At 39.8% G+C, this 27,366-nt stretch overlaps 1 long non-coding RNA gene across 1 annotated transcript in view; it reads left to right on the top strand.

The window, feature by feature from the left end:
* Nucleotides 1-27,366, top strand: part of LOC140709730 (uncharacterized) — a 65,317-nt gene that overhangs the window by 18,658 nt on the left and 19,293 nt on the right. The window contains exons 2-3 of the long non-coding RNA XR_012090478.1: nucleotides 20,976-21,024; nucleotides 23,798-24,000. This is a non-coding gene — a long non-coding RNA (uncharacterized lncRNA). The remainder of the gene's footprint in view (nucleotides 1-20,975; nucleotides 21,025-23,797; nucleotides 24,001-27,366) is intronic.

The following is a 27,366-nucleotide window of genomic DNA, read 5'->3' as shown; positions in this document are numbered from 1 at the left end:
AGGCATGATGGCAGGTGCCTGTAATCCCAGCTATATGGGAGGCTGAGGCAGGAAAATCACTTGAACCCAGGAGGAGGAGCTTGCAGTGAGTCACGATCATGTCACTGCACTCCAGCCTGGGTGACAGAGCGAGCCTCCATCTCAAAATAAATAAATAAATAAAAATAAAAATATTTTAATGGTATCCCTAGTTTCCAACATACATTTTAAGTAATCTAACTCCACCTTTAAATGATACTATGCCAACATCATTGCTGTCATTCACTTCACTAATCATGTGATACCATCATCCTATGATTACTTTAAATAGTTATTTTTAGATCAATTAAGAATAAGAAAAGAGGGGCCGGGCGCGGTGGCTCAAGCCTGTAATCCCAGCACTTTGGGAGGCCGAGACGGGCGGATCACGAGGTCAGGAGATCGAGACCATCCTGGCGAACACGGTGAAACCCTGTCTCTACTAAAAAAATACAAAAAACTAGCCGGGCGAGGTGGCGGGCGCCTGTAGTCCCAGCTACTCGGGAGGCTGAGGCGGGAGAATGGCGTAAACCCGGGAGGCGGAGCTTGCAGTGAGCTGAGATCCGGCCACTGCACTCCAGCCTGGGAGACAGAGCCAGACTCCATCTCAAAAAAAAAAAAAAAAAAAAAAGAATAAGAAAAGAAAAAAAGGTTTTCTTTTACCTTTATAGATTCCTTCTTTGACACTCTTCCTTTGTTACACAGATCTGAGTTTCTGACCTTTATCACCTTCCTTTTCCCTGAGGAACTTCTTTTAATGTTTTTTTACAGGGAAGGTCTGATGGTGACTATTTCCCTCAGCATTTGTCTGAGGAAGTCTTTATTTCTCAAGTTTGTATTATTTTTTTTCTTTATTTTAGCACTTAAATATTTCACTCCAGTCTTCTCGCTTCCATATTTCTGATGGGAAGTCTAATTTAATTCTTGTCCTGTTTTGCTGTAAGTCAGGTTACTTTTTCTCTGACTCCTTTGAAGATTTTCTTTTTGTCTTTGGTTTTCTGAAGTTTGTATATAATTGTTTTGGTATTTCTCCTGTTTACTGCTCTCTGTACTTCTTGACTTGTGATTTGCTGCAGTTAATTTGGGAAAATCTTCTGACAGTGTTACTTCAAATATTTCTTTAGTTTCTTGTTCTTGTTCTTCTCCTTCTGGTATTCCAAATGGATGTATATTACACTTTTGAAATTATTTCTGTTGACCTATCTTCAAGCTTACTCATTCTTTCCTCAAACTTGTTCTGTTGATGAACCTATTGAAGTCATTCTTTGTGTCAGTGATTTTTATTATTTCTAGCATTTCCGTTTGATTTTTGTCCTAGAGTTGCCATCTCTTTCTTACATTACCCATCTATTTTTGCATGTTGACTATTTTCTCCATTAGAGTCTTTAAAATCTAAAACATAGTTATTTTAAATTCTCTATCTGATAATTTCCAAATTTGTGTCAAATCTGAGTCTGGTTCTGATGCTTGCTTTGTCTTTCTGACTTATTTTTTCTTGCCTTTTTTCATACCTTAAGATTTTCCTTAAAACCCATACAAAATGTATTGAATAGTAATCAGTGAGGCAAACAGGCCTTTAGTGTGCATTTTGTTGTTGTTATTATTAATCTGGCTGAGAATTGAGCTATGTTTAATGTTTGCTGTAAATGTAGGTAACGGTGGCTTCAAATTCCTCTACTATCCTTACTTTGTCTCCACTCTTGACTTTGGGCATCCTTATATGCTCTTCCAAAGAGAGTCTGTGTTTTCTGGCTCTTTTAGGTGTAATCCACGTTGTTATATTGCAGCTCTGTTAGTGTGGTGAGAAGGTTGGCATAGGGGAAGTATTCTATAATCTTATGATTACATCTCAGTCTTTTAGGGGGCCTATGTCTCTTACAAGCATTTCTTAGCTTTGCTTCTCCCCTTACAAGGAACAGGAATGGTATTGGTGTCCAGAGTGTGAAAAGTGACTTTCCCTCAAGTGGGATATGTCTCTAATAATGGTTTTATCCCTTACTGGAGGGTAGGTCTTTGTTATGGAGAACATTCTGGGTATATTTCACAACAACTTTTCTTCCATGTCCCCTACAGGACCATGATGGCATTTTTCTCAGCTCTTTACTGTGAGAGCTTGATGGGGCTTCTGGAGGTAAAATCCACAAGTGTGTGGGATGCTAAGAATGTGACCCCAGGAGTTTATCACTCTCACACAACTCCACACTCGGGCTCTGGAAAATCATCAGCATTACCACTGAAGTGTTACCAAGAGTTTGTTTCTTGTGGTTTCTGTGCCAGGTAAACAAATCTCAGCTGTGACTCGCCTAATTCATCTATCTTTGCAGATTTCTGGGTGGCTGTTTGCTGTAGGAATTTCATTCTCGTTTGGATACATGAATTGTCACTGATTTTCAGTTCACTCAGGTTCTTCTTGTGGTAAGAGTGGAAGCAATGACTTTTAAGTTCTTTACACATTGGAGTTAAAGCCAGATGTCTCTTAATGTATTTTTTTTTTTTTTGACCTTATGCTCTCCTGTTTTATTCTTCCCTCACTTTATGGCTCTTCTATCACACTATAAACAGCAAGAGAAAAACAGTGTCTCCCTCACTGCCCGGAAATCTCCTTAGCCACGTAGCCAAGTCTATTAGGTATATCTTCTGTCTTCAGCATAACTGCAGACCACATTATCACTAGGCTTTTGCCATATCATAATAAACATCTCTCTTCCGATGAGAGATCACGGGGAGCTATCTCAGAAGCAGCCTACTCTAACTCTCATCACTATTTCACACGATTAATGCGAAGGCCAGAAAATTCAGTGTCGTGTGGCCAGCTTTACTAATAAATCATATTTTTGACAGTAAAATCTGTAGCTTACAGATATGATTGTATTCATTACGATCCATTTTTGGTCCTGGATAAGCAAGGCCACACAATAGACCACACAGCGTTAGGCTTGAAGACACAAAGTACAAGGGAGGTGAGGGGTCCTCAACATTTGTTCTTTCCTCCATTGCTGCACATTCCCAGACTCTCTCCCACATCTCGCTCTCCTTCTGGACACCTGTGAGTTCTGTCCCTGCTTCTCTGCAATGTAGCTGTTGCTTTCAACACCCCCAAGCATCTTTGCTGTGGCTCTTAAGCTGAAACAAACACAGACCACCCCAAGCCTCATGTGATAGAGGAATCCTCAAAGCCGAAATCTGGACAAGTCTATATTTCCAACTTCCTTTCCTAACAGGAATAAGGAAATCAGTATATAGAACAAGTTGAATGTGACTTAGGATTTACAAAATGTAATGCAGCTTCACGTCATGGGGTTCATTTGGCTACCAATTTATCTTGCTTGACAACTACATATATTGCTTTTTAAAAATTTCATTAGGAATGTAAAAACACACAAGTCAATATCTGAGAAAAGAATGGACATCTGAGAATAGCACTCGGGTTTCTGCTAACTTGATCTGATGAATAAGCTGTAAGTCACTGTTATGCCTACAATCCTGTGAGTTTTTAAATCAAATTTCGGTGATTTTAAGTTCCCTGCTCTTACTGTCTTTCAGTAGTCCATTCTTTACACCAACTAAGCAGGCTGCAAAGCACTAAAAATGAACTTACCTTTTGTTCATTATATTTTTACTGGTTAAACTTTCCATCCATCTTTCAGAAGAGCTGGAAAGTTTTAGTTTAGCTACTTGTTATGCAAACTCACAACCAACCTTTACAGCAGAGGAAGGCAGAAGCAATAACCAGGGACATTTTTAATGTGGCTAAAATGCTGCCGTCTCACCTTTAGTCCCCTATCTGGGAGAAGCATGAATTGAATTTATTGTAGATCATTCTTTCTCATCAGTCTAGAGGCAGGACTGAGAGAAAAGTCTCCACAGTAATGAAGGTTTTCCTGTGATGAACACCTAACACTTCCACAATTACATTAGTATTAGCATTCATTAATATTTTCTGAATGCCTTTTGAGGTTTCAATAGAGGTGATGCTTCTGCCCAACACTCATATCAAGTACGTATTTGACACCTTGGCATCTAGGGCAATTCTGGAATGCCCCTGAACCCAATAATGTCATGAACCAATTGCCAATAACTCTGGATACATACTGTGAAAGCTCTATGTTCCTAGGACCTATGATTGATAGTTATATATTTGTAGGCACATCATGTAAAGTAAGTAAATGCAAGTGAATCCAGTTGAACTTGGAATTTTGGTTGCTTTAGCACTTTCTGCCATTATGAAAGACCGTTAATTACATAACCCCAGGCTAGCTGTGAAATAGTCCAAGATTGCCTCTGGCAAACAATTCCCACCCATCAGAAGACTGTTCTACATATCTTCTTCTGTGGAGACCTATACCATCGTACCCATTATCTGTCCCTGGAGTGTGCCCCGTGCAAGCTCCTTCGGCTTCCTAGGGCTTACTGGAATGCTAGCTCTGCTGTTTTTCTAAAAATGTAATTGTCCTGTGCTTTGTTTCCTTCCTTCTAGTCTATTAGGTCTTTCCAATTGATAGCCTAATTATTTAGCTTTTAGATAGTCTTTTCAAGGCATCTCATAAGGAAAGAGAAAAGGATTATTAAAACCTTGCAGTGAGCAGTGATAGGAATATAAATGTAACTCTTTGGCAGGAGGCTGTCCCAGGGTTTCTGCACTACTTTGAAAAAGTCAACAGATAGGGGTAGGTGAAGACCACAGTAGTTTTACTGTTAAAACATCCACACATAACTAATCCTGACTGTGCTCTGACTTTGGAAGGTTATTCCAAATGGCATTGATGCTGGAGGAAGAACTGCGGAGAGGGACCATATGGACTTCCATTGCCTTTGCCACCGTCTTTCCCATGCATTGCAGCAGACTCTGTTGGGGCCCTGCCCATATCCTCTTGGCACTGGCTGTATCTGTGCCCACCAGCCTGACTTTCAATTGCAAGCACCTATGATTGCTGCCTGAGGGATTTTGCTGTAGCCTGTCTGGGTGTATGGCAGCCTGGAAGTTTCATGGAATTTTTGCCCCCACCCACAGCCCAAGAGAACTCACCAGTGGGACCTGGCAAATAAATACCCCAGCCCTCAACCCTAAGATAGGATAACTTTGAGGCACATGTTCCATCCTGTCTTTCTGATTTCCCAGGGCCCACACTGGTCACCCTGTATTGGGTATACAGGGCATACACCCTGTATTGGGCGCACCCTGTATTGGCTTCCCTTACCTTCCATATCTCATAGGGTAGTCATGGGAACGCCCTGGCAGGACTCCAAGTACCTAGAGAGAAGCAGTGAAGGCCTCTGCTGCTGTGCTTTGGAATCCGTGGCAGCATTTGCGTGTAATCACAGCTTCCTGCTCCCAGCCCATAACCGGAGTATGGCAGGGATACTAGCGCAGGCCTCATCCTGGCAGGTGTGGGACCTTGCTGGCAGCCAGCTCTGGTTCAAGGACTTCCTGAAGAACTTCTTCATACCCTCCAAGTCACCCAACCATATTTCCTTCCACTGGGAGTAGACTGAATGTTTTAATCTGGTAACCTCCCAGGCACTCTGTTTTTTATTTTTTCCCACACAGGTATTTTCCCTCATCAAGTCCTTTCCTGTTTATTCCCAACATGGTGTCTGTTTCTTGGAGAACAAAGACTAACATTTTAATTCCCACTCCCCCTGGTAGTGTTCTCGGCATCACCTTCCCACTGAACTGCTTGTATGCGGATAATCCTTGATTTAGAGTCTATTTCTAGGAAGAATCCTGAACAAACACGTATTATGAGACATAAGCTAACAACCATAACTTTAATTTTTCATTTCATAAAATTATATAATAATTAGAATTAGAAGGGGCCTCAGGTGAGATATAGCTCAGCACACTCATGTTTCATATGAAGAATCAAGAGAAATGAGTTTATCTCTCAGCTGAGATCCAGGCAGCAGTAGGAGATAACTTCGGATAATTATTGTGAGCCTAAGTATTGCAGATTGATGACCTACCTATCAAGGCAATCATTCCAAACAATTAATATAAAATCGTTTGAATTTGCAGCTCTCTTACAGCAGTATTTTTGAACCAATAGGCTGTAAATCCCAGGAGTACAAGAGCTATGAAATTGTAGATTCCTTGCAACAGGTTACAAGAGTCTAGAGTCTAGATATGTAAAGTAGTTAATTCACCTGTGCACAACTATTTTCAAAATGTGTTTAGAAGCTCCTGTGAATAACATTGTTAAGGGAATTAGGATTTCATTAATAAAAATATATATTTTAATTCAGTATCTAATTTTCTCAGCCAGTATGTGCCACTACTTCAGCAACTCTCTGGTAAAGTCATATGGATTGTTGTGACATTTGCAGAGTGGATTTCATATTAGGAAAATTTGGAAAATAAAGATCTGTTCCATTCCCTGCTCTAAAGAAACCATGCAATTGGGATTAGGTGAATCCTTCCCTAATGTCTTTTTCTTTCACTAATAAAATCCCAAATCTTAATTCCGTTGTATTGGTCTGATTCTATGGCACTCCTGAAGATATACATGTGCTTTTGGAACTGATTGTGTAAGTTAATTCGATGTACCAAACTGTTATTTCTAAAACGCTCTAACATTCCTATGACAAAGTCCATTCATTGTCTAGGTCTTACTGTATTAATTAAATGTTAAAATCATGCTGATTGAATTCAGCAAACTGACATCAATATTCCACTTGTTTTTTCCTTACTGGTTTATTTTCATCCACCATCGTTGTATGCCCCTTGTATATACTAACCATATATTCCTTCTGACTGCCCCACACACTTCTCTTTCCCTGATTCTTGTTTCAGGCACGCTGCTTTCCACATTTGGAGCAACCTCCTTCGTCCATTCTGGCAAACACTATTTTCTTTGAAAACTCAAATGTATTCGAACACCCTTTTCTTTGAAACTCATTTCCTCAATAAGACCTGCACAGTTTAGCACAGGCAGCTCTACTGACTTGAATGCACTAATTCCTTAGGAATTCATGCCAAAATATGATATTGATGGTCAATATACACACCATCACACCTATACACAATATAGGTCAAATGTGACTCTTGCAATTTAGAGCCTGTTTCTCTGAAGGCAATTTTCCACACCACACACTGGAAGCACTAAAATATTTCAATGCAGAGACCTAAAAGTTGCGCTATCTATCTATCTATCTATCTATCTATCTATCTATCTATCTATGAATTGTTATAGTTTGATATATAAATATATAAAGAAAAATAAATTATTACACTTTGAAAAAAGTCATTGAGGCTCTTTTTATTGACATGGTTGGAACTGGCTAGAATCAGTCAGGTTAATGATTCTTTAATTACATTCTACAGCTTCATTAGTAGAACCTTATGAATTTAGCAAAAATCTGGACTGGTTTACTTTTTGTTTTTTGAAATGGGGTCTCACTCTGTCATCCAGGTTGAAGTACAGTCGTGTGATCCCAGCTCACTGCAACCTCCTCTTCCCAGGCTCAAGTAATCCTCCCACCTCAGCCTCCCAAGTAGCTGAGATCACAGACATGCACCACCGTGCCTGGTTAATTTTTTTGTATTTTTATTAGAGATGGGGTTCTGCCATGTTGGCCAGGCTGGTCTCAAACTCCTGAGCTCACATGATCCACCCACCTCAGCCTCCCAAAGTGCTGGGATTATAGGCATGAGCCACCATGCCTGGCCTGGGCTGGATTACTTTTGTATTGTCTATGAGGATGAGTTTGACTAAGCAAATCAATAATGTAAACAAAACTGAACTACTTAAGAGAAAAAATTATTTTCACATATTTAGCATATCAGTTATCTTTCTTATCATGTTAAATATACATGACATGCAATATACCATTTTAAAGTGTAGAATTCAGTCATGTTAAGTGCACTCACAATGTTGTGTAAACATCACTGCTATCTTGTTCCAGAGCTCTTTGATGATACCAAATGGAAACCCCATCTTTCTAACTGGAAGTATCCTCATTTGAAATCTACAAGAATACTCATTACAGCATTGCTTGTAATGCTGATGGGAAGTTGGAAACAACCTAAATATTTTTTACCAGGAGAGCAGATACGGAAAATGAGGTGGATACACATGAAGTGCTATGCATTTGGTAAATCAAGAATAAAATGCATCCATAGCAACATGGTTCGACTTTTAAAAGACTCTGGACTGCGTAGGACAGCGATCTCCAAGCATTCTGTAAAGGTCCAGCTGGTCAGTATTTTAGGCTTTGCAGGCCAGATAATTTCTTACAACTACTTATTAACTGCAGTTGTAATGTGAAAGCAGCCATACACACTTTATAAACTAAAGCGAGTACTTGTGTTTCTATAAATATTTATAAAGATTAAAATTTGCATTGTATATAATTTTTACATGTCATGAAATGCTATTTTGATTTTTTTCAATGAATTAAGCACAATGGAACTGTAGGCCATTATCTTTTTTTTTTTTTTTTGAGACGGAGTTTCACTTCTTGTTGCCCAGGCTGCTGGAGTGCAATGGTGCAATCTCGGCTCACGCAACCTCCGCCTCCCAGGTTCAAGCAATTCTCCTGCCTCAGCCTCCTGAGTAACTGAGATTACAAGCATGTGCCACCATGCCCAGCTAATTTTGTATTTTTAGTAGAGACGGGGTTTCCCCATGTTGATCAGGTTGGTCTTGAACTTCTGACCTCAAGTGATCCACCCACCTCAGCCTCCCAAAATGCTGGGATTACAGGTGTGAGCCACTGCACCCGGCCTGTAGGCTATTATTCTAAGTGAACTAACATAGGAAGAGAAAACCGAATACAAAATGTTCTCACTTATAAGCAGCAGCTAAACATTGAGTACACAGGGACATGAAGAAAAGAACAACAGACATGGGGCCTACTTGAGGGTGGAGGGTGGGAGGAGGCTGAGGATGGAAAATCTACATATCTGGTACTATGCTTATTACCAGTTAGGTATTTTGTGATGAAACACAGTATGTGATCACACACAAGTATGTAATGAAATCTGTACACTAAACCCCTGTGGCATGCAATTTACCCAAATAACAAACCTGTACGTGTACTCCCAAAACTAAAAAAAAAAAAAAAAGTAAACACCAGTCTTAGTCTGTACAAAAACAGGTGGTGGGCTGAAATTAGCCAGTGGGCCATAATTTGCTGACTCCTAACCTAGAAGAAAATGTAAGAAAGAGCATGAAATATATCATAGAATATAACTTCCCAATATTAAAAAGATATGCACCAAAGCATCAATGTATATTTCCTAGAATATGTCCAAATAAAGGTTCCATCTTGAAATCATAAAAATAATTATCTATGGGGCAGGTGCGGTAGTTCATGCCTGTAATCCCAGCACTTTGAGAGGCCAAAGTGGGCAGATAATGTGAGGCCAGGAGTTCGAGACCAGCCTGGCCAACATGGCAAAACCCTGTCTCTACTAAAAATATAAAATTAGCTGGCCATGGTGGTGCATGCCTGTGATCCCAACTACACAGGAGGCTGAGGCATGAGAATCACTTGAACCTGGGAGGTGGAGATTGCAGTGAGCCAAAATCACGCCACTACACTTCAGCCTGGGTGACAGAGCAAGATATTGTCTCAAAAAAAAAAAAGGAAAAAGAAAAAGAAAGGAATACTGTGCAGTCATAAAAAGAATGAGTTAATGTCCTTTGCAGGGACATGGATGAAACTGGAAGCCATCATTCTCAGCAAACTAACACAAGAACAGAAAACCAAACACTGCATGTTCTCACTCATCGGTGGGAGTTGAACAATGAGAAGACACGGACACAGGGAGGAGAACAACACACTGGGGCCTGTCGCGGGGGTGAGAGGCAAGGAAAGGGAGAGTATTAGGACAAATACCTAATGCATGCGGGACTTAAAACCTAGATGACAGGTTGATGGGTGCAGCAAACCACCATGGCACATGTATACCTACATAACAAACCTGCACGTTCTGCACATGTATCCCAGAACTTCAAAAATAAAAACTAAAAGCTATCTACAGAGGGGGAAAAAGAGTGGTAATGTGGTATGGGTATAAAAAGTATTAACAGACAACGACAACAAAAAAGCCTGATTGGCTATCAATATTTCTACTTAACATGATGCTAGATGTCCTAGCCAGGACACTAAAGCAAGCAAAAGAATTAAAAGACAAAAAGATATAAATGAAGTGACACTGTTGTTATTTGCAGAAGATACGACATGAAGAAAACACTACAGGGTTTACAAATAAAGGACGAGATCTAATACATGAATTTAGCATCATCAATACACAAAAATCAATTTATGTCTATATACTAGCAATGAAAAGTTGAAAATAAAAAATTTAAAAGTACCACCTAGAAAAGCATCAAAATAGCATAAAATTATTAGTAATACATTTCGTAAATGTTGTACAAATCTGCTACATGAAAAACAGCAAAATATTACTGAGAGAAATTAAAGAAAGCTAATTAAATGGGGAGATATAGTTTATGAATCAGAAAACTCAATACTGTATGATAGTCATTATCTGCAAACAGATTGATAAATTTAACATAATGCCAATCAAAAGTCTAGCAGGATTTGTCATATGAATTGATACCTGAATATAAAATTTATCTGGAAACGCAAAGAACATATAAAATACAAAACGATTTTGAAAAAGTATGAAGTTTAAGGACTTATATGATTCCAAGATTTACTATAAAGCCATAGGAATAAAGGCCCTGTGGTATTGGCGTAGGAAGAGAAAAAGAGATTGATGGGATGAATTTGACTCACACATATATCAGCAACTGATTTTCAAGAGATTTGTCATCATCAATTGATTTTCAACAGAGATGCGAAAGCTAGTCCATGAGGAAAGGAAAGGATATAACAAATTTGCTGGGACAACTCAATATCCACATGAAAAAAAAACACTAAGCCTTCACTCATAAAATAGATTATATACAAAATTTCATTAGAAATAGATCATGGACCTAAACAAAACTGTATAACTTGTAGAAGAATAACTTCGCAAACATGAGACCGGCAAAAAATTTAAAACAGAAGACAGTGGTATTAACTATAAAAGAAAAAATGCAAAACTGAACTTCATCAAACTTAAAATAGTCTGTTCTTCAAGAAGACGATATTGAAAAAATGAAAAGGCTAGGTGCAGACTGCAACCAGATATTCCCAATACACATGTCTGCCCAAGGTTTATAAAGAAGTCTTACCACTAAGTAATCAAAAGACAAGCTATCAATAGAAAATGGTCAAAGGACTCAGCAGACACTTTACAAATGAAAATGTATCAATGGCCAATGAGCACGTAAGACAAGGATCAACATTATCAGCCCTCAGAACAATGAGAATTAAAACTGTTTACCACCAGGCGCGGTGGCTCACACCTGTAATCCCAGCACTTTGGGAGGCCAAGGTGGGCAGATCACAAGGTCAGGAGATCGGGACCATCCTGGCTAACACGGTGAAACCCCCATCTCCATTAAAAATACAAAAAATTAGCCAGGCGTGGTGGCATGAGCCTGTCATCCCAGCTCCTCGGGAGGCTGAGGCAGGAGAATTACTTGAACCCGGGAGGCAGAGGTTGTAATGAGTCGAGGTTGCACCATTGCACTCCAGCTTAGGCAACAAGAGCAAAACTATGTCTCAAAAAAAAAATAAATAAATAAAAAAATACCACTTCGCATCCACTAAAATCACTAACATCAAAAAAGTTAACAAAAGCAAGTGTTCTCAAAGATGTGGAAAAATCGGAAGTCTCACACATTGCTGGTGGGAGTATAAAATAGTACGGTCACTTTGGAAGACAGTTTGGTAGTTCTTAATGAAGGTAAATCCAGTCTTATCCTATGACCAGAATTCCACGCCTGGATATTTACCCAGGAGAAGTGAAAATATGCCCATGCAAGAACCCACACATAAACATTTTACCCAGCAGCTTTGTTCTTGAGAACCAAAACCAAACAACAAAGAAGCAAATAATCTTGGAAACTGCCTGAATGTCCATAAAGTGGTGATGGGGTTAAAATAATGGGGAACAGGCCGGGCGCAGTGGCTCACGCCTGTCACCCCAGCACTTTGGGAGGCCGAAGCAGATGGATCACGAGGTCAGGAGTTCAAGATCAGCCTGACCAACATGGTGAAACCCAGTCTCTATTAAAAATTCAAAAATTAGCCTGGCGTGGTGGCAAGAACCTGTAATCCCAGCTACTCAGGAGGCTGAGGCAGGAGAATCGCTTGAACCTGGGAGGTGGAGGCTGCAGTGAGCTGAGATCGCATCACTGCTCTCCAGTCTGGATGACAGATTGAGACTTTGCCTCAAAAAAAAAAAAAAAAAAGTGGGGGGAATATATTCATAAAAGGAAGTACTATTCATCGACTGAAAAACAGAGGACAACACAGGACACCAGTGTATTGTTCCATGTGCACGAACTGTACAATCCACAGTAGAGAAAGCAGGTCAGTCACTGTTGAGCATGGAGCAGGCCAGACTGTCTACAAACAGGGAGATTTTCGGAGTTGGGAAAATCTACATCTTGACCAAGGTAGGCTACTCAGGCCTATACATTTATAAAATTGCGTCAAAACCTACAGCTAAAATATGTGCATTCTATTGTACATAAATTACATCACAATAAAAGGAATTAGAAATGAGGTAGAACTCCAGTTATTGGCATCAAATGATACTTATAATAATTTGAGTGGTTAAGTACGAGACACAGAAAAAGATGTGTAGTATGATCTGATGTATTTAGAAAAGGAGTATGTATGTGTGTTGTGGATGCACGTTTGTGATAATTCCAACACACTTTTGGCCAGTCTTTTCCTAAGCCTAAAGAGTGATTTCCTTTTGTGGAGGGAAGGAGTATCAGTAGTGGTGATGGTAGGGAGGGGATCTGGAATTTGAAAACTGTATGAAGGGGAAATGCCTTTTTGTTTTGTTTTCATTCCAAATACTGCTTATTGCCTCCCTCAGCCTTTAGTTTTTTCAGCAAGAATTTATTTGATTTTTTAAAAATAATAAAAGAAAAGATGTAAATATGTTATTATCCTCTTTGTGGGTCCTATGCAACTTGATAGTAACACTTTCATTACACATTATTTTTAAAATTCTTAGTAATAGTTAATACTATGTGAGAGTTGTTACTTTTACCATGTGCTCTGTATCGCGCTAAGCCCTTTGTGTGTGTTATCTTGGTTCCTTCTCGCAATAGCTCTATGACCAAGTTTCGTGATTGGTAAAAGTGGTATCAGAGTTCAAACTCATGCGGCCTATTCTAAAGCCTATTGTGAACTGATTGTACTAAACTTTCTAATTTTACAGGGTTTGTTAGTAGCAAAGCCAGATTTCAAACCTCAAACTTCTGATTTGGTTCAGAATTCTTTTTCATTTCTTGGTGGTAATATCCAAGGTAAAAAATATTTTAAAAGGCATTTAAAATGATTTTATCAAATTTTAGGATGATGGTAGTACACAGTCACAAAAACTAAGAGTAATCTAGTGTATAGTTTTCTAAATATTATTTTAGGTGGAACTTCTAGTTAATTCTCATTTGTTATAGAGCAAAGATTGAAGTCACTTTTAAATATCATACACATACTTTTATTATCAGGTGTAAAACTTTATATATTTACAGTTGTCCCTTGGTATCCCTGGGGAATTAGGTCCAGGACCCTCCTGCAGATACTGAAATCCACAAATGCTCAAGTTCCTTCTATACAATGGTGTAGTATTTGTGTATAATCTATGCAATCCTCCTATATACTTTAAATCATTATGGATTACCTATGATATCTAATACAATGTAAATGCTATGGAAATAGTTGTTACACTGGGTTGTTTGGGGACATACAAAAAAAGTCTGTGCATGTTCAGTACAGATACAACCATGCTTGTTTTTTAAATATTGTTTGAACTGTGGTTGGCTGAATCCACGAATTCAGAACCCACAGATACACAGGCAAGACTGTACTTACTATTGCACTGAGACTTTCAAAGACTGTTATCTGATAAAATGTTTATTAGAGATAGGCATATCATACATTGACAACAGAACCTGGTGCCTACTTCTGAATGTAGGATAAATGTTTAGCACTGAGTGTTAGTTCAGTACTCTCATTGTATTCTTGTAGGCAATGTAGTCATTCAATATTCAATATAGTCTTAGAATATTGAATATTCAGGATAGTCTTAGAAACGTTAGAATATCATACCCCATGCATTGACAGATCTCCCTAGATTTGTGGAACAGTAAAATAACTTAGTGGTCATTCAGTCTGTGGGTGTATCCTTTGTTGAACATTTGATCCATTCAATTTTTTTAAATTTAAAAATAATTGATTAGTTCCTGTTAGTCAATGTTCTTGCAAAAATACTCAACTTCCTCAAAGGAGGAGAAATGAATGAAAATAAAATGATATGGAAGGTGCATCGCTCTGGAGCTAATGCCATTTGGGAGCCTTTTCCACATCTCAGCCTGAATATGTGGGTGGAAGGAACAGTTGCCCAAACCTAGAGAGAGCCAGAGAGAGGGCAGCCTGAGAGGAGTCATGAAGTGTCTCTCCTGCCTCCGCTCCTTCCAGCCTCTGATCCCCCACCAGGACCTCATGGTGGTGGAACCCTTGCGGGAAGGGAAGACAAGAGAACCTGCTGATGCAGTACGTACAGGTCTGGCTCCAGGCACCCAAACCAGGGTAGAGAAGACTGCAGGCTGGATCAGGAGAGACATTTGGAAAGCATCCAGCACAGTCTCCAAGATTTTAAGAGGAGATTATTGATGGAGCTATATGAAGGACAGACACACAGATAGTACATGACTCCCCTGAGAAATGGCAAGATGTGGTTGTATTAAAACTGGATCTCTTCATGTAAGCATCAGTGATAACCGAGTAGCAATTGCCCTCTTTCAACAATGAGTGAAGTCTCCACTCACTCTGCGTCTTTCCCTTCCCACTTCATTCAGATTTCCTCTGTATGGGTTTGGGTTCCAGCTCATTCTCTTACTTATAAAAGGAATTCATTATCAACCAGAGGTTGCATAGGAGATAATTTGCCCAAGCTCCCTAGTTAGTGCTGGATGCAGGTTGGACCTAGGAGCATTAGCCGTGATAGGTTGTCTTACGCTATGGCTGCAAATCATTGCTGAAATATCTGTGGTTTATTATGACAGAGATTTGTATTTTCATTTACTCAAAATCTCCTGTGGGTCACACAGTGACTCAGAGACATGGCCTGTCTCCACTTTGCTGCTCTGTCATCTCAACGTGTGGCTTCCAGGTTAGCGCAGCTGGAGAACAGAAGGCCAGAGGGCCACTCTGGGGATTTTACTCCACCATGGAGGGGATTTTCAGCTCTAGTCAGGGTCCCCTGGCTGGAATTACTCACATGGCTCTATCCAACTGCAGGAAAGTTGGGAATTGTAATTTCTGTGTGCCCAAGAAGGAAACAAGGAGCTTTTGGTGAGTGTGAGCAATCGCTCCCACAATAAGAATCTTTCATTTTGGTCTGGGCTTTTTTCAGCTTGATAATGCCACTTTTTGTTCTACCTTAGCTGGTGTGTTCGCTGTCATATTTGCAATACAGACCTTCAGAGCTGTTCGCACAAGAGATAGCAAGAGGAATGTGTGCCGGGGGGGGGGGGGGGGGGCTCTGTGAAGACCCCACAGAGGAAAAGTGACTTGGATTTTGTTTTGAGGCTTGCATAGGATTTAAAAATGTAAGAAGAATGGTTTAAGTTATTTCAAACTGTCCACATTGACTCAGTGAAAGTAAGCTGGAAGAATTCTCACAGCCTGTCTTGGTAAACCAGGCAAGTCAGTCTTACTCCTAGTAAAACAGTTACGCAGAGAAAAATCAGGTTGAATCTTCGAATGCTTGACTGTGGATCTTGGACTTCACCTCACGGTTAACAGGCAGGAACTGGTTCAATAGCCAGTAATTCTTAGCAGGAGGAAGGAGTGTGTCATTTGGATTCTATAGAACCAATTTCACTCTCCATTTGTACTTGTAGATGCAGCTTCAACACAATTTTCTTATGTTCTGAAAGTTCAAGCACAAGCACTTGGGAGATAGTTGGCTGTGTGTTTCTGCCTTGGGTTTTCTAAGAGTAACCACCCAGTGAATTCTGCAATACCCTGTTAAATGATGCTCCTAGCCAGGGAGGACCGGGGAAAGCCAAAGGCAGAACTGTCTCTATGAGTGATGATATAGCTGCAGACCCTGATGGGGTACAGAGCATTATTAATAGAACAGGGCATAAGATTGCATGCTGTCAGAGCTACCTGTTCTATTTCTGTGTGACGCGGGGGACTTGTAGCCACTGCATTGATTTGCAATGGTGGACTGTCATTTCCAATAACAACTGTCCATGATACTATTTAAACTAATATTGAAAATTCACTGAATATAGTATTTTTAAAGGACGTCATCTTTTTAAAAATGTGTGTGGATTTTAAAGACAAGTAGATGAATAGAACACCAATGATCATTGTTAAATTATCCTATATTTACCTGGGATTGCAGTAAAATTAATGCTCCCTAGAAATTGTGACTGTTTGAATTAAAGCATAGTAGCTGAATGCAAACACCACACAATTTTTACTTTTCCACTTGGCATTGTTTTTTTATTGTTGGTGGTGTTGTTTTGTTTGTTTTTTTGTTTTTTGAGACTGAGTTTCACTCTTGCTGCCCAGGCTGGAGTGCAGTGGCACAATCTCGGGTCACCGCAACCTCTGCCTCCTGGGTTCAAGCAATTCTCCTGCCTCAGCCTCCTGAGTAGCTGGGGTTACAGGTATGCACCACCACGCCCGGCTATTTTTTTTTTTTTTTTTTTTTTTTTTGTATTTTTAGTAAAGATGGACTTTCTCCATGTTGGTGAGGCTGGTCTCGAACTCCCGACCTCAGGTGATCCATCACCCTTGGCCTCCCAAACGGCTGGGATTACAGGCGTGAGCCACCATACCCGGCAACTTTGGCATCGTTAATAACCTAATGGGGTTGTCATTAAGTTTTAAAACAGCAAGTAATTTTGTTTATTGCCGCTCTGGTTAATCTCCTTCCGCTCCTGAGAAAAACAAACAAACAGTGGCCTCAATACCCATTTCTTTTTCCTACACAACTTTCCCTCTCTCTTCTCCAGGTGAAGTTTGTGCAAGTGTGAGTTAAGAGATTTGATGGAATTATTCACCCAGGTGTAAATGTCAGTATGTTATTAATAGTTTCTCTAAGGACATGCACATCTTCACCTGGGCTTGCTGCTGCCCCACGTAGTAAGGATGCAACAGTTTGTAGTTCTCTAGAGAACTTTGCCACTCGTTTTGCAGGGAGAGGGCTTTTAGTGTCTTAGCCATAGTGTCATGTAAACAATTGATATGAGAGTTTTTCTTGAATTTTTATACAAAGAAAAGGGAGAGGGAGAGAACATTGCTGGCCTTGGAAATCTGAAAAGCAGACATAAAACAGGAAAGGAAAGAAAGCAGATTATTTAGTTTACCATCTTCATAATTTAAGGTTAATGTAGTTTGGATATGCCCCCACCAAATCTTATGTTGAATTGTAATCCCTACTCTTGGAGGTGGGGCCTGGTGGGGGTGTTTGCATCATGGCAGCGGATCCCTCATGGAGGGCGTGGGCCATCCCCTTGGTGATGCGTGAGCTCTGAGTTCACAAGAGATCTGGTCATGTAGAAGCAAGTGGCACCTGCCTCCCACTCTTTTGCTCTTGCTTTTGCCATGCGAAGTGCCTGCTCCCACTTCACCTTCCTCCACGAGTAAAAGCCCTCTGAGGCTTCCCCAGAAGCTGAGCGTCATGCTTGTACAGCCTTCAGACCTGTGAGCCAATTTTCTTCATGAACTCCTCCATCTCAGGATCTGGGGCAAAGGCACTCCAACAATAGAAGATGCTGTTGGTAATACCTGCTCTATTCCAGCCAAACTATAATGGAACCTGCCCCTGCCAGGGTTTCAGCAGGGCCAAGCTGGAAGCTGATTTTCCACCCTAGCTCCTGTCCCAGGGAAGCAGGCCATGGGCTCCAGTTTCTCTGTTGTGTCATCAGGATGCAGAGTAAGCCCACTTCCATGAGGCATGGTTAAGACAGAATGAGGCAACTCAAGGCAGAGTGGTCCACGTTCTGCTCTCCCTTCCCTCCCGTCCTGGCCCTGGACCCAGAGGAGACTGAACATATATACGGCCCTGGTGCTACATCTCAACACAGAAACTGGCTATTAAAAAAAAAAAAAAAGAGTAGGCCGGGTGCGGTGGCTCATGCCTGTAATCGCAGCACTTTGGGAGGCCGAGGTGGGCGGATCATGAGATCAGAAGATCAAGACCATCCAGGCCAACATGTTGAAACCCCGTCTCTACTAAAAATATAAAAATGAGCCAGGCTTAGTGGCGCATGCTTGCAATCTCAGCTACTTGGGAGGCTGTGGCAGGAGAATCATTTGAACCCAGGAGGCGGAGGTTGCAGTGAGCCTACATCGTGCCACTGCACTCCAGCCTGGAGACAGAGCTAGACACGGTCTCAAAAAAAAAAAAAAAAAAAAAGTAAATAGGATTCACAATCTTATAATATCAAAATGTCCAGAATATGATTTAAAAAATCAAAAAATCACTTATCATAGCAAGAATCAGAAAAATCACAAACGAATGAACAGTCAGTTGAGACTCCAACATAAAGATGGCTCAGGTGTTAGAATTATCTGAAAGGAATTTTAGAAAAACTGTCATAAAAATGCTTCAATAAGCAATTATGGATTCTCTTGAAACAAATGAAAAAAATAGAAAATTTCAGCAAAAAGTAGCCTAGAATTAAAAATGAAAATCATAGGAATACCTCAAATAAAAGGCTCTCCATGGGCTCAATATGTCATCTTGATGAAATGGAGGTGACAGAGGATGGAATCCATGACCTCGAGGATAGCTCAGTGGAATTTAGTCCATCTGAAAAACAGAGAAAACGGTTACAGGGCAGCAGAGTCTCATGGGTCAATAACAAAAGAGCTCATATTTGTATACTTGAAGCACAAGATAAAACAGTAAAACGTTTAAAGCAGCCAGGGAGAAATGAAGCGTTGCTTACAGGAGCACACCAATTCAAATGGTAGCGGATTTCTCATCTCAAACCACAGAGACCAGGAATGAATGAAGTGCTTTTACAAGTGCCGAAAGAAAAGGATAGTCACCTGCAAATTCTATACCCACAGAAATTATCCTTCAAGAATGAAAGGGAAATAAAGATGTTTGCTAGACAAAAGAAAACAAGAGAAATTTGTTGTGTAACAAACCTACCCTTACAGAATGACTGATGGAAGCATTTTATTTTATTTATTTATTTTATTATTATTATTATTATTATTATTATTATTATTATTGAGATGGAATCTCATTCTGTTGCCCAGGCGGGAGTGCAGTGGCACTATCTTGGCTCACTGCAACCTCTGCCTCCTAGGTTCAAGCAATTCTCCTGTCTCAGCCTCCCGAGTAGCTGGGATTACAGGCACCTGACACCATGCCTGGCTAATTCTCCGTGTTTTTAGTACAGACGCGATTTCACCATGTTGGCCAGGCTCGTCTCAAACTCCTGACCTCAGGTGATCCACCTGCCTCGGCCTCCCATAGTGCTGGGATTACAGGTGTGAGCCACTGCACCCAGCCGCACCTCATGAGTTTTTAAAAGCGATATTTGATGTTTGAAGCAAAAGTTATTATGCCACCTGATGGGATGCTCAATGCATGTAGAAGAAGTACCTGAGACAAGGATATTTAAAAGATGGGAAGTGTAAAGACACCTAAAGGAAGGGTGATCCTCCACTTTACTCCACGTGGTAAGGCCTCACTTCCGGGGACTGTGATGGGTTAGGGGTACATGGTGGATCCATTGGCACCGCACCCGCAGTGCGCTGCATGCTGCACGTACAATGGGGCCAGGGAGCTGCAGGGCTGCCCTGGAATGGATGAGGAGTGGCCGGAGCCTCGCAGAGGAAACGGGGTAGATTATGTCGGGTTGTTGGTGACATCGAGGCCATTGTAAAGTAATTGGATGTTTTTCTAAATGTAGATATTTAGTTATTAAAATGAATGAACAAGAAGTGACACAATCTGAATTGAATTTTTAAAATATCACCTTAGCTACTGTGTTGAGATTTCAGTGTAAGGGTTAAGGGCAGGTGCATTACGACGAATTAGGAGGCTCTTTCAGGAATCCAGGCAAGGCCATTGCCAGTGGAGGGGAGAAACCAGTGGGTTCTGGGGGATGGCATTTTCAATACAGAGCCAAAGGAAATCTTGGTGGTGGAAGAGAGGGGCCTTTAGGATGGCTCCCGGGAGTTTGACTTCAGTGACCACTAAATGAGGTGAAGAAGACTGTGGGAGAACAGGTGGGGTGGAAGATCAGAAGTGTGGCTAGGGTTGAGATGCCGATTCAGCATCCAAGCAGCTGGATATGTAAATCTAGATTTCAGGGGAGAGCTACAGACTTGGGGATAAAAAATTGGACGTAGTTACTATGTGGAGAGTGCTTAAAAGGATGAGATTGGATGCGGTCACCCAGGAAGCAGGTGTCAACTTTACTCATGGAACCATAAAAATGTAAATCTGGACGGAATATCTATAACATCAGCAAACAAGAGTGAGGGGCCTCTCTATTTTTGCTGGTGCACCTCAATTCTCCCTATAGCACCTGGCATATAGTAGGCACTTGATAATATTTACTGAATGAACAGTAACATGTGTGACCTGCCTACTATGACCAGATCAGCATTAGATCCAGGGCAACAGTGGAAATCTTCTCATTTCTAATTCAACGGTCATTTATTGTCCCTAACTCTCCTGCCAAATTTAATTCTCATTATCTTACTCGTGATCAACACTAAAGCAGTTTCCATTTCATTTCTGATTCCTTTATTGGTTGTTATTTTTCATAAGTTATTCTTAAACTTATGATGCCTTTAAAACTAAAATTAACTGCGTTTTTCTCCTATTTTAGGAAAAAATGAAGACGGGCTAATTTTGTGATAAATCAAATTTCAAAGAGAGTAAGTTTTTTTAAATTTAATAAAAATGCTTTTTACCCATTTTATAGAATTATAACAATATTCAACCCTTTTAAAACCTGGTTGCTATAGATTTTCTCTACATCACAAGAAACTCAATACTATATTAGATATTAAAAGCCTAAAAACATAAAGATTGATGATAGTTTGTGTTATACAAGTTTTATAATAATAAGGAAAATAGGTATAGGGAATGTATTGATAATAGAATGTACATTTTCTTAAATATAGGCTAAATTAGATTTAAGATTGTATTAATTCCAAATGAATCATTTTATTAGCACTAGCTTAGAGGAATAATTTCTTCCATACACAGAGAATTACTGTGTATACTCAATATTACTAAGATATAAGGGCCATTAGGTTTTTGTTTATTATCCTTTTTCTGACTTTTCTCCATATACGTGAGAAACAATTATCACTTGAATCAACAATATATATTAATTTTTAAAAACAGAAATAAATACAAAACAAGGTTATAATTTTCATTACCATAGGCTCTAAGAAACCTAACCCTGTGTTTTCCATAGAAACCACGGTCCAGTGTTTGCTCTGTTCCCAGCAACTTCATAAAACACAGCTACCACGAATAATGAGAATCGATACCACCTCTTTTTAAGCACTTTAACTTCGACATTTCAATTTGGCTTAAAATTTTAATCCTTCCGTGTGTGTTTGTATATGTGTCTCTGTGTGTGTGTGTGTGTGCGCGCAAACGTGTGTGTGTTTGCAATGAAAGAAAACACATACACTAATTCTCCAAAATTCCTGTGGATGATTTAATCAACATATATTTCTGAAGTTCTTACTTTCATCAGCATTTTCTTAAGTTCTTTGGAGAACAAAGACATATAAAGTATTCATTACCCTGGCTCCAAAATGTGCAATTTAATGCAGCATACATTATAAACAAAATTATAAGGAATATCATATTGTACCTAATAAGGGCTACAGGAGCTTACTGACCTGTCGCTGCTCTAAAGACTAAAGTGGTCAAAGGAAGGGGTCACTTGGAGGATGCAGTGGCTGAAAATGGTAAGCATTAGGGTAGGTCAGAGAAAAGGCCATTTATTTCGGGAAGAATACATGATACTAGGCATACCATATACATTACAGAAAGTAAATAAAGAGTAGATTTATACTACATGAAATACTTTAGAGTAATGTGGTGCAATTTACAGCTAATGGGAAAAGACTACTAAGTTATTGCTGTTTCATAACTATTTTATTGTGATTTAAAAGCTTTGCATAAAACAATATCCGGTATCTTCAGAACTAATATTTGTGTTTTTTTGTAATTTATGAGGAAGAGATTTATTACAACGATGAAGAGCACAAGTTCTAATTCCAGAACAATTATACAGCCCTCAAAGCCAATATATGATGCATGAAATGGGGTATGTCCCTGGTATTGGACTAGGAAAAAGTTTGCAAGCTTTAAAGTAACCACTTCAAGTGGAATGACGAAGTTCCTGCCAAGCTTTAGGATATCATTTTTGATGGCGGCCAGTTTTCTTTTTTTTTAATACTTTAAGTTCTAGTGTAATGTGCACAATGTGCAGGTTTGTTACATGTGTATACATGTGCCATGTTGGTGTGCTGCACCCATCAACTCGTCATTTACATTAGGTATGTCTCCTAATGCTGTCCCTCCCCCCTTTCCCCACTCCATGACAGGCCCCAGTGTGTGATGTTCCCCACCCTGTGTCCAAGTGTTCTCATTGTTCAATTCCCACCTATAAGTGAGAACACGCAGTGTTTGGTTTTCTGTCCTTGCAATAGTTTGCTCAGAATTATGGTTTCCAGCTGCATCCATGTCCCTACAAAGGACATGAACTCATCCTTTTTTTATGTCTGCATAGTATTCCGTGGTGTATATGTGCCACATTTTCTTAATCCAGTCTATCATTGATGGACATTTGGGTTGGTTCCAAGCTATTGTGAATAGTGCCGCAATAAACATACATGTGCATGTGTCTTTATAGCAGCATGATTTATAATCCTTTGGGTGTATACTCAGTAATGGGATGGCTGGGTCAAATGGTATTTCTAGTTCTAGATCCTTTGAGGAATCGCCACACTGTCTTCCACAATGGTTGAACTAGTTTACAGTCCCACCAACAGTGTAAAAGTGTTCCTGTTTCTCCACATCCTCTCCAGCACCTGTTGTTTCCTGACTTTTTAATGATCACCATTCTAACTGGTGTGAGATGGTATCTCATTGTGGTTTTGATTTGCATTTCTCTGATGGCGAGTGATGATGAGCATTTTTTCATGTGTCTGTTGGCTGCATAAATGTCTTCTTTTGAGAAGTGTCTGTTCTTATCCTTCGCCCACTTTTTGATGGGGTTGTTTGATTTGTTCTTGTAAATTTGTTTAAGTTCTTTGTAGATTCTGGATATTAGCCCTTTGTCAGATGGGTAGATTGCAAAAATTTTCTCCTATTCTGTAGGTTACCTGCAGAACTAATATTTGATTTGAAGTACCTTTCTATTAAAACTTCTCTGACCATCTAACTGTATTAACAATAACATACTGGGAATAGGATGTGTCCTTGAATTAAATTGCTTTTCAATGGCGTTAAGGTAAAACAATGCCTGTGTGTTTATTGTTTTTATTAATATGACATATTGTGTGATATCTGGGCCCAGCAGCTATCTCAACTGTGGTTGATGTTTATATAAGAGCAAATTTTAAAAAGATGAAAACTCTGCAGATTCTGCAGCGGTGAGCCCTTCTTGACTCTTTTCTGCAGGTTGTGGATGAGAGAGCTGTCCCATGGCTGGGCTGTTTTTACGTATACTGGCTGCTTACAAGATATCACACTGCTGAATCACGTGTACTTGAAGATCAGCAGAGGATGGTGGGTGTGCCGCTGCCCATGCTGTGGAAAGACGGTGGCAGAGTGGGCCCAACAGCACCCTTGGAGTCTACACAGGAAGATAAAGTCATGAATGGGTAATGTCCTCTGACTGGTTCTGAAATATATAAAGGCTGCCATTTTGCAGGGACAGAGCAAATTATGATACACCTCTTTACTCTCTAAAATTTAATTTCAAGTTGCCTAAGTCTGCATAACTTTCCAGTCCCAAGTGCAAATGGCCCTCAAGTCTCCTGATGTCCACTGAAGCTGTTTGGGGTTTTTGTTTTTACCCAGTTTTAATATTTTTCTGATCCCTGCAGAGCTCTAGCATCGTGACTTCTTTAACTCAATTAATACCTTTAATCTGGTTGTAGTAAAGTCTTGCTATAACCTGAGATCCCTTTTCTCTCCCTGGTGACATTGCATCACGCATCCTTGGTTTCTTTGTGGATTGATTTTATCCTTTAGCTCTCAGAGGATGTTCTTATTTCCAAGTAGCTGGAAATTACCAAATACCAATCATAATATCCAGAAGTACAAATTAATAACTTGGGATAGTAATAAATAGTACAATTTGTACTTATAGTTTACGTTATTTTTCTAAATTACATGTTGATCCTCTTTAGTGGCAAGCTGCCCATCGGTATTGGCTATTAATAATAATTGAAACAATATGCCATGCAATCCCCTCTAACTCTGCAGATGTAATGAAGCATACAGCTGCCAGATGGAAGTTACAGTGTAATGTACCCTGACTTGCTGTTGCAGGGTTGCTAAGTACAGTTTTTCTTTCCCAGCATTTTCACTAGTATCTTTGTTTATAGACTCAGTAAGTAGGGTACCTAGCAGTCTGAGTTTGAAAACTTAAGAATTAATTTCAACACATCTTTGACTATTCCCTAATGTTCTCCTCTCCAATGTGCCACAGCAAAGCCAAGGGTAACTAGTGTTTTGTGATGAAGAGCTGTCCTTTCCTGTACCCACCAGCAAACTTGAGGATACATGTTGAGTGTTGAATGCTAGAGAGAGAGAAAAATGATCTACCCCTCTTTAGAGATACCCCAAATTGATGAGAGTAATGTGCTTGGTCATGGCTTGGAGAACCAGTGGGGAGTTTGGAATGATGGCTTTTGTCCATTTCAACATCGGAACCCTGATCCTATGTTATAATAAGAAACATAGACACATGGCAATAAATTTCAGAATCAAGTATAAAGTGCTTATCATGTTTGTAGTTCTTTGAGATGTAAAAAAGCCTCCCAATTGTCCCATAGAACTGATGTTTATTGTTTCCTTTAAATAAACATAAAAACTGACCTTCCCAGTCTTAAAACTTAAACATGTTACATCTGTATTATTTGAGTTCCTTTCTCAGAAAACAAAGGATCAGGCCTCCTAGACAGTGTCAAAGAGCGAAACTTACCAGATCATGGCATCTGGACAATGAGACACCAGATTCGTCACCTGTGGTGATTGCCTAAACCACTACCTGCCTCCTGTTGACCAGCTCCTCTTCTTTACCCCTCCCTTATTCCTGCTTTCCCACACTTGGTTACATTTCTTCCTTGCTATATATACCCATTTCAGTTGCTCAGGCAGGTAGATTTAAGATTGATCTGCCATCTCCTCACCTACAGCACCCAATTAAAGCTTTCTTCCATGGCAGTACTCGTTATATCAATGACTGGCTTTCTGTGCAGCAAGCAACATGACCTAGACCCAACCCCTGGCATTTGGTCAACAAAACCAATTTCCAGAGGACATAGGTTTACTCTGCTATATTTCCTGTCTTCCTCAAATATGGCATCAAGTTTGAAAGTGGACCTACAACTTTGATGAGTTGACTTTTATGACATTTAAATAAATATGCATTAAACCAAAATGCCCCCAGGATTCTCCACAAAAATCTCATAATTATAGAGCCTATGGTGTCTGAGTTCACTTCCTGATTTTCCAGGAAAATTTTCAACTAGAAAAAAGAAATTAAAATGCTCCAAAAGTCATAGCTTAAGCACATGTCCTAATTCTCTGTAGACTGTGTGTTTAATGGAAGAAAATGCTCCTTGCTGGGATGAAGATGCTTCCAAGGGCAATTGGAAATCTGCCAAAAGTTTTGTAGGGGAATTTTTTTTTTTTTTTTTTTTTTTGCTTTTGAGTTTTTCTCTAGTCTTATGAAGCAGGATAAATGGATCAACTTGTTGACAGACTAGGCAGATGCTCAGAATATCTGAACTACATCATTTCTTTAGACTTAGTAGGGTTTTGACTTGAATGCTAGTAGGCTCCCATATGTCTTCCTGAAATCTAGACCTTAGGTGACTTCTGTGGGGACTGCTGTGTACACCTGGACTCAATACACTTACCTAGTCAGCTGAATATAGACTCTCAGTCTTGGGTCACCTACCCACTCCCTTCCAGAGTAGAGAGTCGAGATCATTGCAAGGGAGCAGGTTGCCCAGGGAGCCCAGTGCCCCTTGAAAAATGAACAGTGAAGAGATGGCTCTACATATGTAGTTCAGTAACTAGCAAGAGAAGCCATTTGCAGTGGTATGTCTTTGGAATGATCATTTGCCAACCGTGAGAGAGAAGAATTTTCACCTTATAGTATAATTTACCCCAAGACACAGCTCCATCCTTTCTTACCGAGGGTGCGTATGTGTGCATGAGTGTGTATATCTGCAGTTTACTTGTTGGTTAAGAAATATTGCAGGTTCTCTAAAGCTTGCATATCTTGGGCTATTACAAATTCTATTTGACTGGGAAAAGAATATTTTTAGGAACTCACTCAAAAATGGACACATGCTTTGAAATAGAAATTTAAGTGGGTTCTCCAAGTAACAACCATCATGTGTTCCTTTTTTTCCACCTCTAGAGAAATGCACAACAGGGAAACAATGTAGAGAAACATGAGAGTCAACTAGTTATGGCTAAGTGGTGTTAAGACCCTGCAGAAGCTGCATCCATGTGGCTGCAAAGGACATGATTTCATTGTTTTATGACAGCCTAGTATTCTATGGAGTGTATGTACCACATTTTCTTTATCCAGTCCTCCATGGATGGACATCTAGGTTGAGTCCATGTCTTTACTATTGTGAATACTGCTGCAATGAACATACAGGTACATGTGTCCTCCTGGTAGAACAATTTATATTACTTTAGGTATACACCCAGTAATGGGATTGCTGGGCCGAATGGTAGTTCTGTTTTAAGTTCTTTGAGAAATCTCCAAACTGCTTTCCACAGCAGCTGAACTAACTTGCATTCCCATCAACAGTGTATAAGCATTCCCTTTCTCTGCAACCTCGCCAATATCTGTTGTTTTTTGACTTTCTAATAATAGCCATTCTAACTGACGTGAGAACTGATGTGAGATGTGAATACAGGAACAGAAAACCAAATACCGTGTATTGTCACTTATAAGTGGGTGTGAAACACTGAGTACACGTTGACACAAAGATGGG

This window comes from Chlorocebus sabaeus, chromosome 21 (genome assembly GCF_047675955.1).
Source record: "Chlorocebus sabaeus isolate Y175 chromosome 21, mChlSab1.0.hap1, whole genome shotgun sequence".
Lineage (NCBI taxonomy): Eukaryota > Metazoa > Chordata > Mammalia > Primates > Cercopithecidae > Chlorocebus > Chlorocebus sabaeus.
This window is presented reverse-complemented; position numbering and strand designations above follow the sequence as displayed.